The 12,369-nt window shown below is 48.1% G+C and overlaps 1 protein-coding gene across 5 annotated transcripts in view; it reads right to left on the bottom strand.

The window, feature by feature from the left end:
• CNTFR (ciliary neurotrophic factor receptor) overlaps positions 1 to 12,369 on the bottom strand; it is a 412,330-nt gene that overhangs the window by 40,901 nt on the left and 359,060 nt on the right. The window lies entirely within an intron of this gene.

The raw sequence follows: 12,369 nt of genomic DNA, 5'->3' as shown, positions 1-12,369 counted from the left end.
CGCAGAGGACTTTAAAGTTCTGCATCCAAATCGGAGCAAACAGCAATTGGACTTTCAGCGGATCGCCATTTGCTCCGATTCAGCAGTAAAACATGGTTTTTTTTCTGGGAAACACGCAAACAAACACTAAGACACTGAGTTATCTTACAGCACAGACCTATGCCTGGAAAGTGGGGCACAAAAGGAAGCTTGAAGGAGCCCTAAGGGGGGAGGGCTTGGGCGGGGGCTCTGGAAGTGCAAATGACTACCAAACTTCAAAAAGTGGGTATCACCACCAGGTCAAGTCCACCAATTTTCTTGAATTAATTAAACTAACAGGTTTTAATTGGATTTTGAATAAATGTGCAATCCATTGTTACCGTTCTGAATTTGATTGTGTTATTACCTTCCCAGTGGGTCGTGCAAACTTCTATTCTGCATGGCACTTTTTATAGGGTGGTGTAGGAGGCCCGGAGGACGGGTTTATGGAACCAAGGGGGCGGCCCTCCCAAAATTTGGGAATCGCTGCTTTAAATCAACCAGGATTCAGATGCCCGTGCTTGGATAAATTCAAGATTAAAGTGTTATAAGGCAAGCCAATGAATCCTAAGAGCATTTGCTGCGGCTATTTATTATGTATACCTCATAATAGCTACAGCAAAGTGATAAGTGCAGGTCAACAGCCAACGTTCTCCATTGTTCTTTCCCTTTGATTGTTGAGCAAAAAAGGATGTAATATCAATATATCTCCCCAGTGTTATATTTAGCCATCCTTCCTCCTCTCCACATTGCTGCTACTAACAGCTTAACACCCCACAACCCCGGTTTCATTAGTGTGTGAACGCAGTGTGAATGCAGTAGGAGAGTTGGAAAAAACTTCACATTTGGCAACCAATGCATCCCATGGTTTCAGATACAGTGGTGCCTCGCAAGACGAAAATAATCCGTTCCGCGAGTCTCTTCGTCTAGCGGTTTTTTTGTCTTGCGAAGCAACCCTATTAGTGGCTTGGCGGATTAGCGCTATTAGCGGTTTAGCGGCTATTAAAGGCTTAGCGGCTTAGCTGCTAAAAGGCTATTAGCGGCTTAGCGGCTTAGAAAAAGGGGGGGGAGCGGGGGGGGGAAATCGCAAGACTCGCAAGACGTTTTCGTCTTGCGAAGCAAGCCCATAGGGAAATTCGTCTTGCGAAGCAACTCAAAAACGGAAAACCCTTTCGTCTAGCGGGTTTTCCGTCTTGCGAGGCATTCGTCTTGCGGGGCACCACTGTAGTATATGGGTCAAAAAGGTAAAGGACCCCTGACAGTTAAGTCCAGTCATGGATGACTCTGGGGTTGCAGCACTCATCTCGCTGAGTGCTGAGGGAGCCGGTGTTTGTCCGCAGACATTTTTCCAGGTCCGGGCCAGCAAGACTAAGTCGCTTCTGGCAAACCAGAGCAGCGCACGGAAACGACGTTTACCTTCCTGCTGGAGCGGTACCTATTCATCTACTTGCACTTTGACATGCTTTCGAACTGCTAGGTTGGCAGGAGCTGGGACAGAGCAACAGGAGCTCACCCCGTCACGGGGATTCGAACCGCCGACCTTCTGATCGGCAAGCCCAAGAGGCTCAGTGGTGTAAACCACAGTGCCACCCGCGTATATGGGCAGATGAGTCTAAAAAGTCAGGGACACAATTTTTCACAGTCCTCTAGCAGCTATGGTGGCTCTTTTGTCAGAAGTGATGTGTTTGGTGTTAACTCTGGAAGCATACACTCGATTCTCACCAAACTAAGCCTCCATCAGAAGGCTTAGTTGGTCATGACCACACTCATTGGGACAAGGGTGGGGTCTAAACCACTGAGCTTCTTGGGCTTGTCGATCGGAAGGTTGGTGGTTTGAATCCCCATGATGGAGTGAGCTCCCGTTGCTGTCCCAGCTCCTGCCAACCCAGCAGTTTGAAAGCACACCAGTGTGAGTAGATAAATAGGTACCACTGTGGTGGGAAGGTAAACTGTGTTTCCATGCACTCTGGCTTCCGTCACAGTGTCCCATTGCGCCAGAAACTGTTTAGTCCTGCTGGCCACATGACCCGGAAAGCTGTCTGTGGACAAACACAGGCCCCCTTGGCCTGAAAATGAGATGATCTCCACAAACCCAGAGTCGCCTTTGAGTGGACTTAACTATCCAGGGGTCCTTTACCCATTTTTTTACACTCATTGATGACACTCAGACTTCACTCATTGACCGAGAACCTGAAAGGCAGGCGCCAGCTCACGTCTTGCAAAGCGATTGCTTCAAGATTGCCTGCACCTTTTGCTCCTCAACCTTTGTAACCGTTTTGTGGCAGCCAACTCCACGAGTCAGAGACGGTTCCCGGGAAGAAGTTTGTCTGCCCTGAATCGACAGCCCCTCCACTTCACTGGCTAACCTGTGAGATCCAGCAATAGGAAAGGGAGGAGAATGGTTCTCTCTGTCCCCCTTCTCCGTAACGGCACAGATTTACTGAATTTAAGGTCACAAGGGACTCATCTATTGCTGTCCTGTAGAACACGGGGTGCTAAAGAACCTCTGGTAATTACGAGCACATATCAAGCCTCCACATTAGCCCCCTACAGGGCTTGTCGCAGGACAGAATCCCACACAAGTACAGCTTTCATCTCGGTGCAAGAAGCATCTCAGGCCCCTCGCTCAGGACCACGGATATCTAACAGCCCAAGCGCTGCCTGTCCCGGATCACATTCCCAGGGAAGAGGTAAAAAGGGCGCCTCAAATCTCAGCTCCCTTCCGCCAGCCTCTCTCCTCCTTCAGACACACGTTCCAACTTTTTATTATTTATATGTATAGATTTTTTAAAAGCCTGCGGCTATGATATCCCTTGTTTAGCTGGCAACAGCTCTGCTCTAAAGGGAAGGCCTTCTTCATGCAGCGCATAGTTAAAACTGTGGAACTCACTGCCACTGGAAGCAGGGATGGCCACCAGCCTGGATGGCTTTAAAAGAGGACTGGGCAAGTTCATGGATGAGGAAAAGGCTGTCAAAGTCTGCTAGCCAGGATGGCTCTGCTTTGCCTCCACAGTCGGAGGCAGCGATGCTTCTGAAGACCAGTTGCTTGAAACCATGGGAGGGACATCATCATCAGAATAATTTATTTATACCCCACCCATCTGGCTGGGTTTCCCCAGCTACTCTGGACGGCTTCCAACAAAACACTAAAATACAATAACCTATTAAATATTAAAAGCTTCCCTAAACAGGGCTGCCTTCAGATGTCGTCTAAAAGTCTGGTAGTTCTTGTTCTCTTTGATATCTGGTGGGAGGGCGTTCCACAGGGCGGGCGCCACTACTGAGAAGGCCCTTTGCCTGGTTCCCTGTAACTTGGCTTCTCGCAGCAAGGGAATCGCCAGAAGGCCCTCGGAGCTGGACTTCAGTGTCTGGGCTGAACGATGGAGGTGGAGACGCTCCTTCAGAGATACTGGACCGAGGTCGTTTAGGGCTTTCAAGGTCAGCACCGACACTTTGAATTGTGCTCGGAAACGTACTGGGAGCCAATGTGGTCTCGGCTGCTGCTCCCAGTCACCAGTCTAGCTGCCGCATTCTGGATTAGTTGTAGTTTCCGGGTCACCTTCAAAGGAAGCCCCACGTAGAGTGCATGGCAGTAGTCCAAGCAGGAGATAACCAGAGCATGCACCACTCTGGCGAGACAGGCCACTGTGCAGGGAGGGTCTCATCCTGTGTGCCAGATGGAGCTGGTAGGCAGCTGCCCTGGACACAGAATTGACCTGCACCTCCATGGACAGCTGTGAGTCCAAAATGACTCCCAGGCTGCGACCTGGACCTTTGGTGGCACAATTACCCCATTCAGGACCAGGGAGTCCTCCACACCCGCCCGCTCCTGTCCCCCCAAAACAGTACTTCTGTCTTGTCAGGATTCAACCTCAATCTGTTAGCCGCCATCCATCCAGAAGGCTCTTGTGCTCAGATCCAGCTTGTGGCCTGATGATGATGATGATGATGAAGCACCACTCTAGAAAAAGCTATAGCCTTACTGAGCATGCTCAGTAGTTGTGGAATTCTGCATGTAAGGTGGGTGGGATCAGGAAAGTAGTGTGGGTTTGCAAAAAGAAGAGCAGGATGCTTTCTCTGTGTGAGTGGCTGGCATCATTCCTGTTAGGAGTGTTTCCTTGCAAGTCCCCTTGGCTCATTCATAACCCCTTTCAAGCGCACCTTTGCATCTCGAGTGCAGATGCTGCTGCTGCTTCTTACTGCTTTCCTCTACTTAACAAGATTTATATTCCGCTCGCTTGGAAGAAAACCTCCGAGCAGTTTACAAAAATATAAACGGAAACCTTAAAATTATGGATAACAGGCGAGTTAAAAGCAGGTGCTTACAAATAGTCAAATGATGATGAACAGCAGCAGCAGCAGCTGAAAAGAAATGAAGCACCTTTAACTCCTAAAGGCCTGTTCAGGGAAGTTTTTAATGTGTGACGTTTTAATGTATTTTTAATCTTTGTTGGAAGCCGCCCAGAGTGGCTGGGGAAACCCAGCTAGATGGGCGGGGTACAAATAATAAATTATTATTATTATTATTATTATTATTATTATTATTATTATTATTCTAAGCAGGTGCCCAAAAGGAAACAGTGAAACTGCCTCCCTGGTTTTCAATAGACAGGGAGTTCCAAAGTTTGTTTTAGAAATGCAAAATGCAGCAGTTGTGGGCAGTGACAATGGCTGGGATAAGATCATTTGTGGAGGGGCAATTTAACTCTTTCCTCCACAGTGGCACTCCCAAATTAGCCCCCTGCCCCACTGCTGCCACCGACCGGAAATTTCTCATTGTCGCCAAATTCGGTTCATCATCTTAGAAGCCTTTTATGTAATTATTCTTTTCACAATTTTGTAAGACACCGTCTAATTTGATACTACTCAGACCAGGGAGGATTGAAAGCATTAATATAGATTTAATATGATCATACGTCAGAACTGCATTCATCTTAAATTAGACCCATAGATCACCAATATCACCTATTTCCTATATTGTGAAATATTGTAATTTCTGCTATGTATTAAATTCAGGGTTATATATAAACAGATTCCTGCCAGAAAAATTCAAAGCTGAAGATTATCGCTGACTGTATCTCAAACAGTTAGCAAATTGGATAATAACAAATTACTTTTAATTTGTAGAGGGGCTTTCTGTCTTATTCATCCATAATGACACGTAGAGGAATCTCAGGCAGGGAGCTTGTTCCATTTCCAAGCCATTAACTATTCCATAAAGCGTTCGTCAAAGCTACGACCCCCATCTATGCAATTTGCCAGCTAATATCAGGAACTTATCGTCCTTTCCTTTTATCTTCCTGCAACAGGTTAATCATCGCGTAGGAGACAGGATCTCACAGTGCTTAAACCTGGAAAAACTCTTTGTTCTAACGCTTTTTGAACTAAAAAGGGCAAAATTTTGAAAGACCCATTCGCTCACTTTGGTCGCCTGGTGTGTGCCTGAAGAGGCTTCGTCCGATAACAGGTTGAAGAGGTGTCTAGAATGGATCCCAAGGTATCAGAATGGATCCCACCACTTCAGGCTACAGGTGCGGTGTGCTGTTTTCAAACATTGTCATCATTATTATTTATTGAATTTATATACAGTGGATGCTCGGGTTGTGAACGTGATCCGTGCGGGCTACACGTCCGCAACACGCAGCGGTGATTTGTTGCGATTTGGCGCTTCTGCACATGCGCAAAGTGCTATTTAGCGCTTCTGCGCATGCGCGACCACCGAAACCCAGAAGTAACCTGTTCCGGTACTTCCGGGTTTTGGCGGTTGGTAACCTGAAAAAACACAACCTGAAGCATCTGTAACCTGAGCTATGACTGTACTGCCCTCTACATGGAGGTCTCAGGGCGGTTCACAGAACTACATCAAAATATAAAACCACAAAATATATAATCAAAATATTAAAATCTCCATATCTGAAAGTAATAAATAAATAAAATTAAAACAGCACAGTCTGCTCCCTGTTACACTATCTGTCTTCTGGCGAGGAGGCGGCTCATTTGTTTGTTTTCATCAGACATGGATGCTTTAGTTGAGATTCCTGCATTGCAGTGGGGTGGACTAGAGGACCTTTGGGGTCCCCTACAACCCTACGATTCTATGATATTCAAAGAGCGCATCCTGCAGTCTGAATTGGCACCATTTTATTTATTGCATTTACACCCCACCTTTTCCTTTAAGGAGCTCAAGGCTGCATACATGGCTCTCCCCCTCCTCTCATTCAATCTCCACTACAACCCTGTGAGGTAGGATAGGCTGAGAGGCAGTGCCTGGCCCAGGGCCATCCAGTGAGATCCCCGGCCGAGTATTTGAAGCCTGTTCTCCCAGATCCTAGTCTGGCACGCTAACCACTGTGCCACACTGCCTCTCATCTAGCACCTCATTTATCCACAGGCAGAGCTCAGGGTCTCTCCACCAGCAACCTGGGAGTCTGAAGCTCAACCGCCTTGGACTGCAAGCAGAGAATTTGGTATGAGTCACTGAATTCAGAATCCTTTAAAAAAATGCAGTTTTGATTTAAAAGATTGTAAAGATGCCTTTTGCTCACACTCGGTGTAGCTCCAGTAAAACTGAGAATTACAGCTTTTAATTTCGGAGATGTTAAAAGTGCTTTGGGAACACACAGCTACAACAGGGACCCAAATCGCCCAATGGGCCTGTTTTAGGACTATAAGGAGAAACTGCTGGATCCGACCAGTGGCCCTTCTGGTCCATCATGCTGTTCTCACAGGGGCCAGCCAGGTGCCCCCAAGGGAAGCCCGAAATCAGGATTCGAACACAAGGCCCACTCTCCCCATCCTGTGGCTTCCAGCAGCTGGGACTCAGAAGCTGGCAGAAGCCCAGACTTGCACCCCAAACCATTCTTCCCAGACATGCTCAGGGTGCTCTCCTCTGAGGTGGGGCTTGGGGAGACCTGGCGGTCTGGTCCGCAGCAGGCCTTGCCAGAGAGCAGCGCATCGATATAAGCGATGAGCTCGATTTGCAAAAACCCCGCGCGAGCTTTCTGGTAAGAAGAGTTAAAAATAACTGGCAACCTTGTGACTTTGAAGGCAGCCTCTGGCCATGACAGCTTAAAATTCCAAATAAGCCTCAGAGTCTGTTTTATTCTATTACAGAGACTGACACAGATGTTAAATTCCTTAAAAAGACTCCAGGTCCTTTAATTAATTTAAAGCCCCAAACTAATGAATGGATTTACTTGCAAATTCCCAGAAAATCCATTTTGCATGCAAGGACTAAGTGCCTCTATGTTTGGGGAGGAGCAGACAGACGGAGCAGCGGAATTAAGTGCAAGATAAAACTCGCAGAAGCAGCAGCTATCTATCGATGGGTTTGGAGACTGCTGCCTCCACAGAAATCTGAACCGGGGATCCTTTGGCACAGCCTTCCAGTTCCTGGCAGGTGACTGGGTTTGAGTGAAGCCTGCCTTCGCTTAGGAACAAGGCAATTAGCACTTTCTTATGAGGATGCCAGCTCTGGAGGAAAGTGTCTGCTCCGGATGGGCTTCTAGAAAACAAACCACCACACACATATTTATTCTTCTTCAGGAGCTGTCATGCTTGTCCCAGAGCTTAGGAGAGATGAAGGATGATGTTGTTCCCTGAATCAAGGTCTGATGAAGAGTTATGCGAAAGTCAAACACTTGCATATTCTCTCCCCCACCCAGCTCTGAAAATCTCTTTTCGCATTCTTGGCAGCCAGATAAATAATGACGCCCAGACCACTTCCATCTTCAGGGGGTGTTGTGTGAAAAGGGTTGGGGGCTAGATTTCAGAAAGCCGATTCCTAGATTTGCAGGATTTCCGGACTCCTGTGCCTTCCCATCAGAAATAAACAACTATCCAACTTTTAGAAGACTTCTGAAGGCAGTCCATTGGGTCACGAAGAGGTGGACACGATGAAATGACTAAACAACAACAACAACCTCGGTTTACAGACGCTTCAGGTTACTGACTCTGCTAACCCAGAAATAGTACCTCAGGTTAAGAACTTTGCTCCAGGATGAGAACAGAAATCGTGCGGCAGCAGCGGGAGGCCCCATTGGCTAAAGTGGTGCTTCAGGTTAAGAACGGACCTCTGCAACAAATTAAGTACTTAACCCGAGGTACCACTGTATTCTACTTTAGCTCCTGGAGAGGTGCTGCTATCAGAGCAGGTGATTTGGGGCCAGACAGACATGTGGTCTGGCAAGGTAGCTTCTTTTGTCACTGGGAGATAGGTTTGACCCAGAGACTGGCACCGAAGCACCTTACAAGCCCTCACCCATTTGCACGGCAATTTGTCTCAAAATCTGAGCTGCCAGATAGAGACCTGACCTGGGGGTGCATTGCTTAAAATCTATGAGACAGAGACAGAGAGAGAGAGAGAGAGAGAGAGAAAGAGAGCTAGAGCGAGAGAGAGCGATGCATCCTTCCTCCTGCCTTAATCATTTCACTCCCTGCTCTAGTATGAGGCGAGCATCTCTGCTAATGGCTATTTCAGCCTTCAGACACCAGACGAAGGCCAGAGACAGGATAATGAGTCTGACAGAGAGATTATTCAAACAGACCCGCAGCAAGTTCAGAAGAGAGAGAGAGAGAGAGAGAGAGAGAGAGAGAGAGAGAGAAAACAAGAACAGCGAGGCCAGAAATGCTCTCGCATCCCTCTCTCCTGCTACAGGTGCTCCTCAACAGCCCCTCCAAAAAACACCCCCCCCACTACAGGATAGATGGGGGAATCAGCTCAAGGGCAGCTGTGAATTTAAAGAGAGGGAGAGGATCCTTTCCCCTGGGCAAACACATCCCAGCTCAGCCCTTTCTGATCTGCTTGCACAAGGAAGAGAGGCTGCTCTGCGTTTGCAAAACAGCAGCAAAAAATAAAAATACTAAAAACCCCCAAAGCAAGGAAGGCTTTGAGTTCCTGAGGATGCTACCGCTGGGTGGCAGTGCTCCACAAGGGGTCTGGCTCTCTGCACAGGAGGAAATAAGCACCGCTGTGAAGGAGGAGACCAGCAGCCCACCTGCCTCAGTGCTGCTTCTGCCCAGAAGCCACAGTTTAGCTTGCTGGCGCAAGGTGAGAGGGGACATCTGCACCCCCACCGTGCGCCCCCAGAATCACGTTATCAGAGGAGGACTGCATGCTGTCTGAGCCACAGCAGCAAAGGCAGATAAGAACATAGCATTGCAGGGGTTGGACTAGATGACTCTCAGGGCCCCTTCCATCTAGTCTAGCATCCTGTTCCCTCAGGGGCTGAGCAAGTGCCTTTGGAAAACACAAAGAGGATCATGACCTCCAACGTTTCTCCGATGAAAACAGGGACATCCTATTCCATAACAGTAATTATACACTATATACCCCACCCATCTGACTGGGTTGCCCCAGCCACTCTGGGTGGCTTTTCAACATATGTAAAAACATAATAAAATATTAAATGTTAAAAAAACCTCCCCTCTAAATGGGCTGCCTTCAGGTGGTTTGGGGGTTGGATAGCTCCATACCCTCCTGTTATGTACTGAGTTGAATAGGATCCAAATTGCAGCAGTCTGATTGGTCCTAGAACAATAGGATCCAGAATGCAGCAGTTTGATTGGTCCGCAGGAGCCACCCAACCCAACTCCAGGTGGAAGTGAATCCACAACCTGATTGGCCTACAGGAGAATCCCGGAATTTGCCAATCACGTGCAGCCCATTGTGTAAATAATGTATATAAAGCAGACATTTCGTGGGAACTTCCACTCCTCACTACTATGAGCTGAATAAAGAGCATGAAATCCACATACGACTCTGAGTATATTTCACCTCCCAAGATTTCTCCAGTGAAAATAGGGACGTCCGAAGAAAAAGCGGGACATTCTTGGATCAAATCAGAAACTGGGGGGCTTCCGTGAAACCGGGGCTGTCCCTGGAACATAGGGGCAGGTGGATGGTCTGCAGGATTCGAGCACATGAGAGCCCTCTCCCCTCTTGCGCTGCCAAATTCCACGGCAGCTGGAGCTTCCAAACTGTCTTCAGAGGCAGCTCCACAAACCACACGTTGCAGTCATCTGCCTTTACGGAGTCAGGCCCCTTGGTCCATCTGGCACAGATGTGTCTACACTGACTGCCAGTAGATCTCTAGGGTTCCCTAGAGTTTAGGGTTCCCTAAACGGCCTCGGTCCAGTATACCTGAAGGAGCGTCTCCACCCCCATCGTTCTGCCCGGATACTGAGGTCCAGCTCTGAGGGCCTTCTGGTGGTTCCCTCATTGCAAGAAGCCAAGTTACAGGGAACCAGGCAGAGGGCCTTCTCGGTAGTGGCACCCGCCCTGTGGAACGCCCTGCCTTCAGATGTCAAAGAGAAGAACAACTACCAGACTTTTAGAAGACATCTGAAGGCAGCCCTGTTTAGGGAAGCTTTTAGTGCTTAACAGAGCACTGTATTTTAATACTTTGCTGGAAGCCACCCAGGGGAAACCTAGCCAGATGGGCGGGGTATAAAAAATAAATAATAGTAATAATAATAATAATAATAATAATAATAATAATAATAATAATAATAATATAATAATAATAATACCCTGCCTGGAGATGCCTTCAGGGCTTGAACCAGAGACCTTCTGCACCCAAGGCAGTTGTTCTACTAGTGAGCTACTGTGGCCCCTCCCCTGCAAGCCCCGACACCAGCAGATCAATGGAGTCACCCGGTCCCAGCTGAGCCAAAGCAACAGGCCTTGAGTGCCATCCACAGGGAGGCAATTTTTAAATGCTTTCGCAAGCCCTGAAGGGCAGCCAAGGTCCAACCTTTCTGCAATCATCCGGATGCCTGGATCCCAATCTATTTCAGCGGCACATCGCCTGGGATTTTTTTATTTTTGTTTAAAAAGATGGCTTATGAAGCACAAAACTAATTTTGAAAAAAATCCCCCTAAATAAGCACATAATGCCAGCTTAAACCGGGAGGATAATAAAACCACGGAGCATACCAACTTGAAAATAGCATCCTGGCGCACGTCTCAGTGACAACCACAAGGGAGTTGCAGCGCACTAGCACTGGTGATTTATGGAGCAGTGGGAGATGATTGGGATTGGGGTCCTCCTTCTCCCCATCCTCCAGTTCTGGACACCCCAGTTTAAGAAGGATATCGACAAGCTCAAAGGTGTGAAGAGGAGGACAACCAAGAGGATCAAAGGTCTGGAAGCCAAGCCTGATGAGGAGCGGTTGAAGGATCTGGGTATGTTTTGCCTGGAAAAGAAGAGACTGAGAGAAAATTTAGTGGTCCTCTTCAAAGATGTGAAGGGCTGTGACTTAGAAGAGGAAACAAGCTTGTTTTCTCCTGCTCTAGAGGGTTGGACATGAACCAATGGATTCACATGACAAGGAGATTCCAACTAAACATCAGGGAGAACTTTCTGACAGTAAGAATTGTTTGGAGGGGGAACGGTCTCCCTCGGAAGACAATGGACTCATCTTCATTGGAAGTTTTTAAGCAGAGGTTGGGGATGTGGGTGGCGCTGTGGGTTAAACCACAGAGCCTAGGACTTGCCAATCAGAAGGTTGGCGGTTCAAATCCCCGTGACGGGATGAGCTCCCGTTGCTTGGTCCCTGCTCCTGCTAATCTAGCAGTTCGAAAGCACAAAGTGCAAGTAGATAAATAGGTACCGCTCCGGCAGGAAGGTAAATGGTGTTTCCGTGCGCTGCTCTGGTTCGCCAGAAGCAGCTTAGTCATGCTGGCCACATGACCCAGAAGCTGTACGCCGGCTCCCTTGGCCAATAAAGCGAGATGAGCACTGCAACCCCAGAGTTGGCCACGACTGGACCTAATGGTCAGGGGTCCCTTTACCTTTACCTAAGCAGAGCTTGTATGGCCACCTGTCAGGGATTCTGCTAGAAGTGTATGTGTTGTGAAACTACCACTTTTCAAAGGGCTCCTTCTGCAAAGCCCAGCTTGAAAGCTGCCATGCTCTGGATCCTGTCTGCAGGGACTCAGCACCAGGGCGGCCCCATCACAGCGGCTCTTTAATTAGCCCATCCAAAAATGCCTCTGTCGCCTTTTGTGCTGTTAATGAGACCTGGCAATCAGCCTCCTTTGTTCCCTGAGACCTGGAGAGAGCAGACCACCCTTCAAACTCATTGCCGCTTTGGGCCTGCTCCAAATGGGAAGCGGGGCTGTTTGAGGTGCCCCCCTCCTTTGCTCTGGGCTTTGGGTCCCAGTGTGTAGGAGACTCCAATGCACAGCCTTTGTGCAGGAAGACTAAAAATGTCCCCACACAGAGGGCAAGTCCCTGTTCTGCCCAGGCACTCCTGGTTTACCAAGATAGGCAGCACTGTCTTTACATTTCAACACTCGTCATTTTACTGGGGTATTTTAGGGACACCTCCAAATTGTCAATATTTTGC

This window comes from Podarcis muralis, chromosome 11, assembly GCF_964188315.1.
Source record: "Podarcis muralis chromosome 11, rPodMur119.hap1.1, whole genome shotgun sequence".
Classification (NCBI taxonomy): Eukaryota; Metazoa; Chordata; class Lepidosauria; order Squamata; family Lacertidae; genus Podarcis; species Podarcis muralis.
Note: the sequence above shows the minus strand (reverse complement) of the source record. Positions and strands in the feature narration are given on the sequence as shown.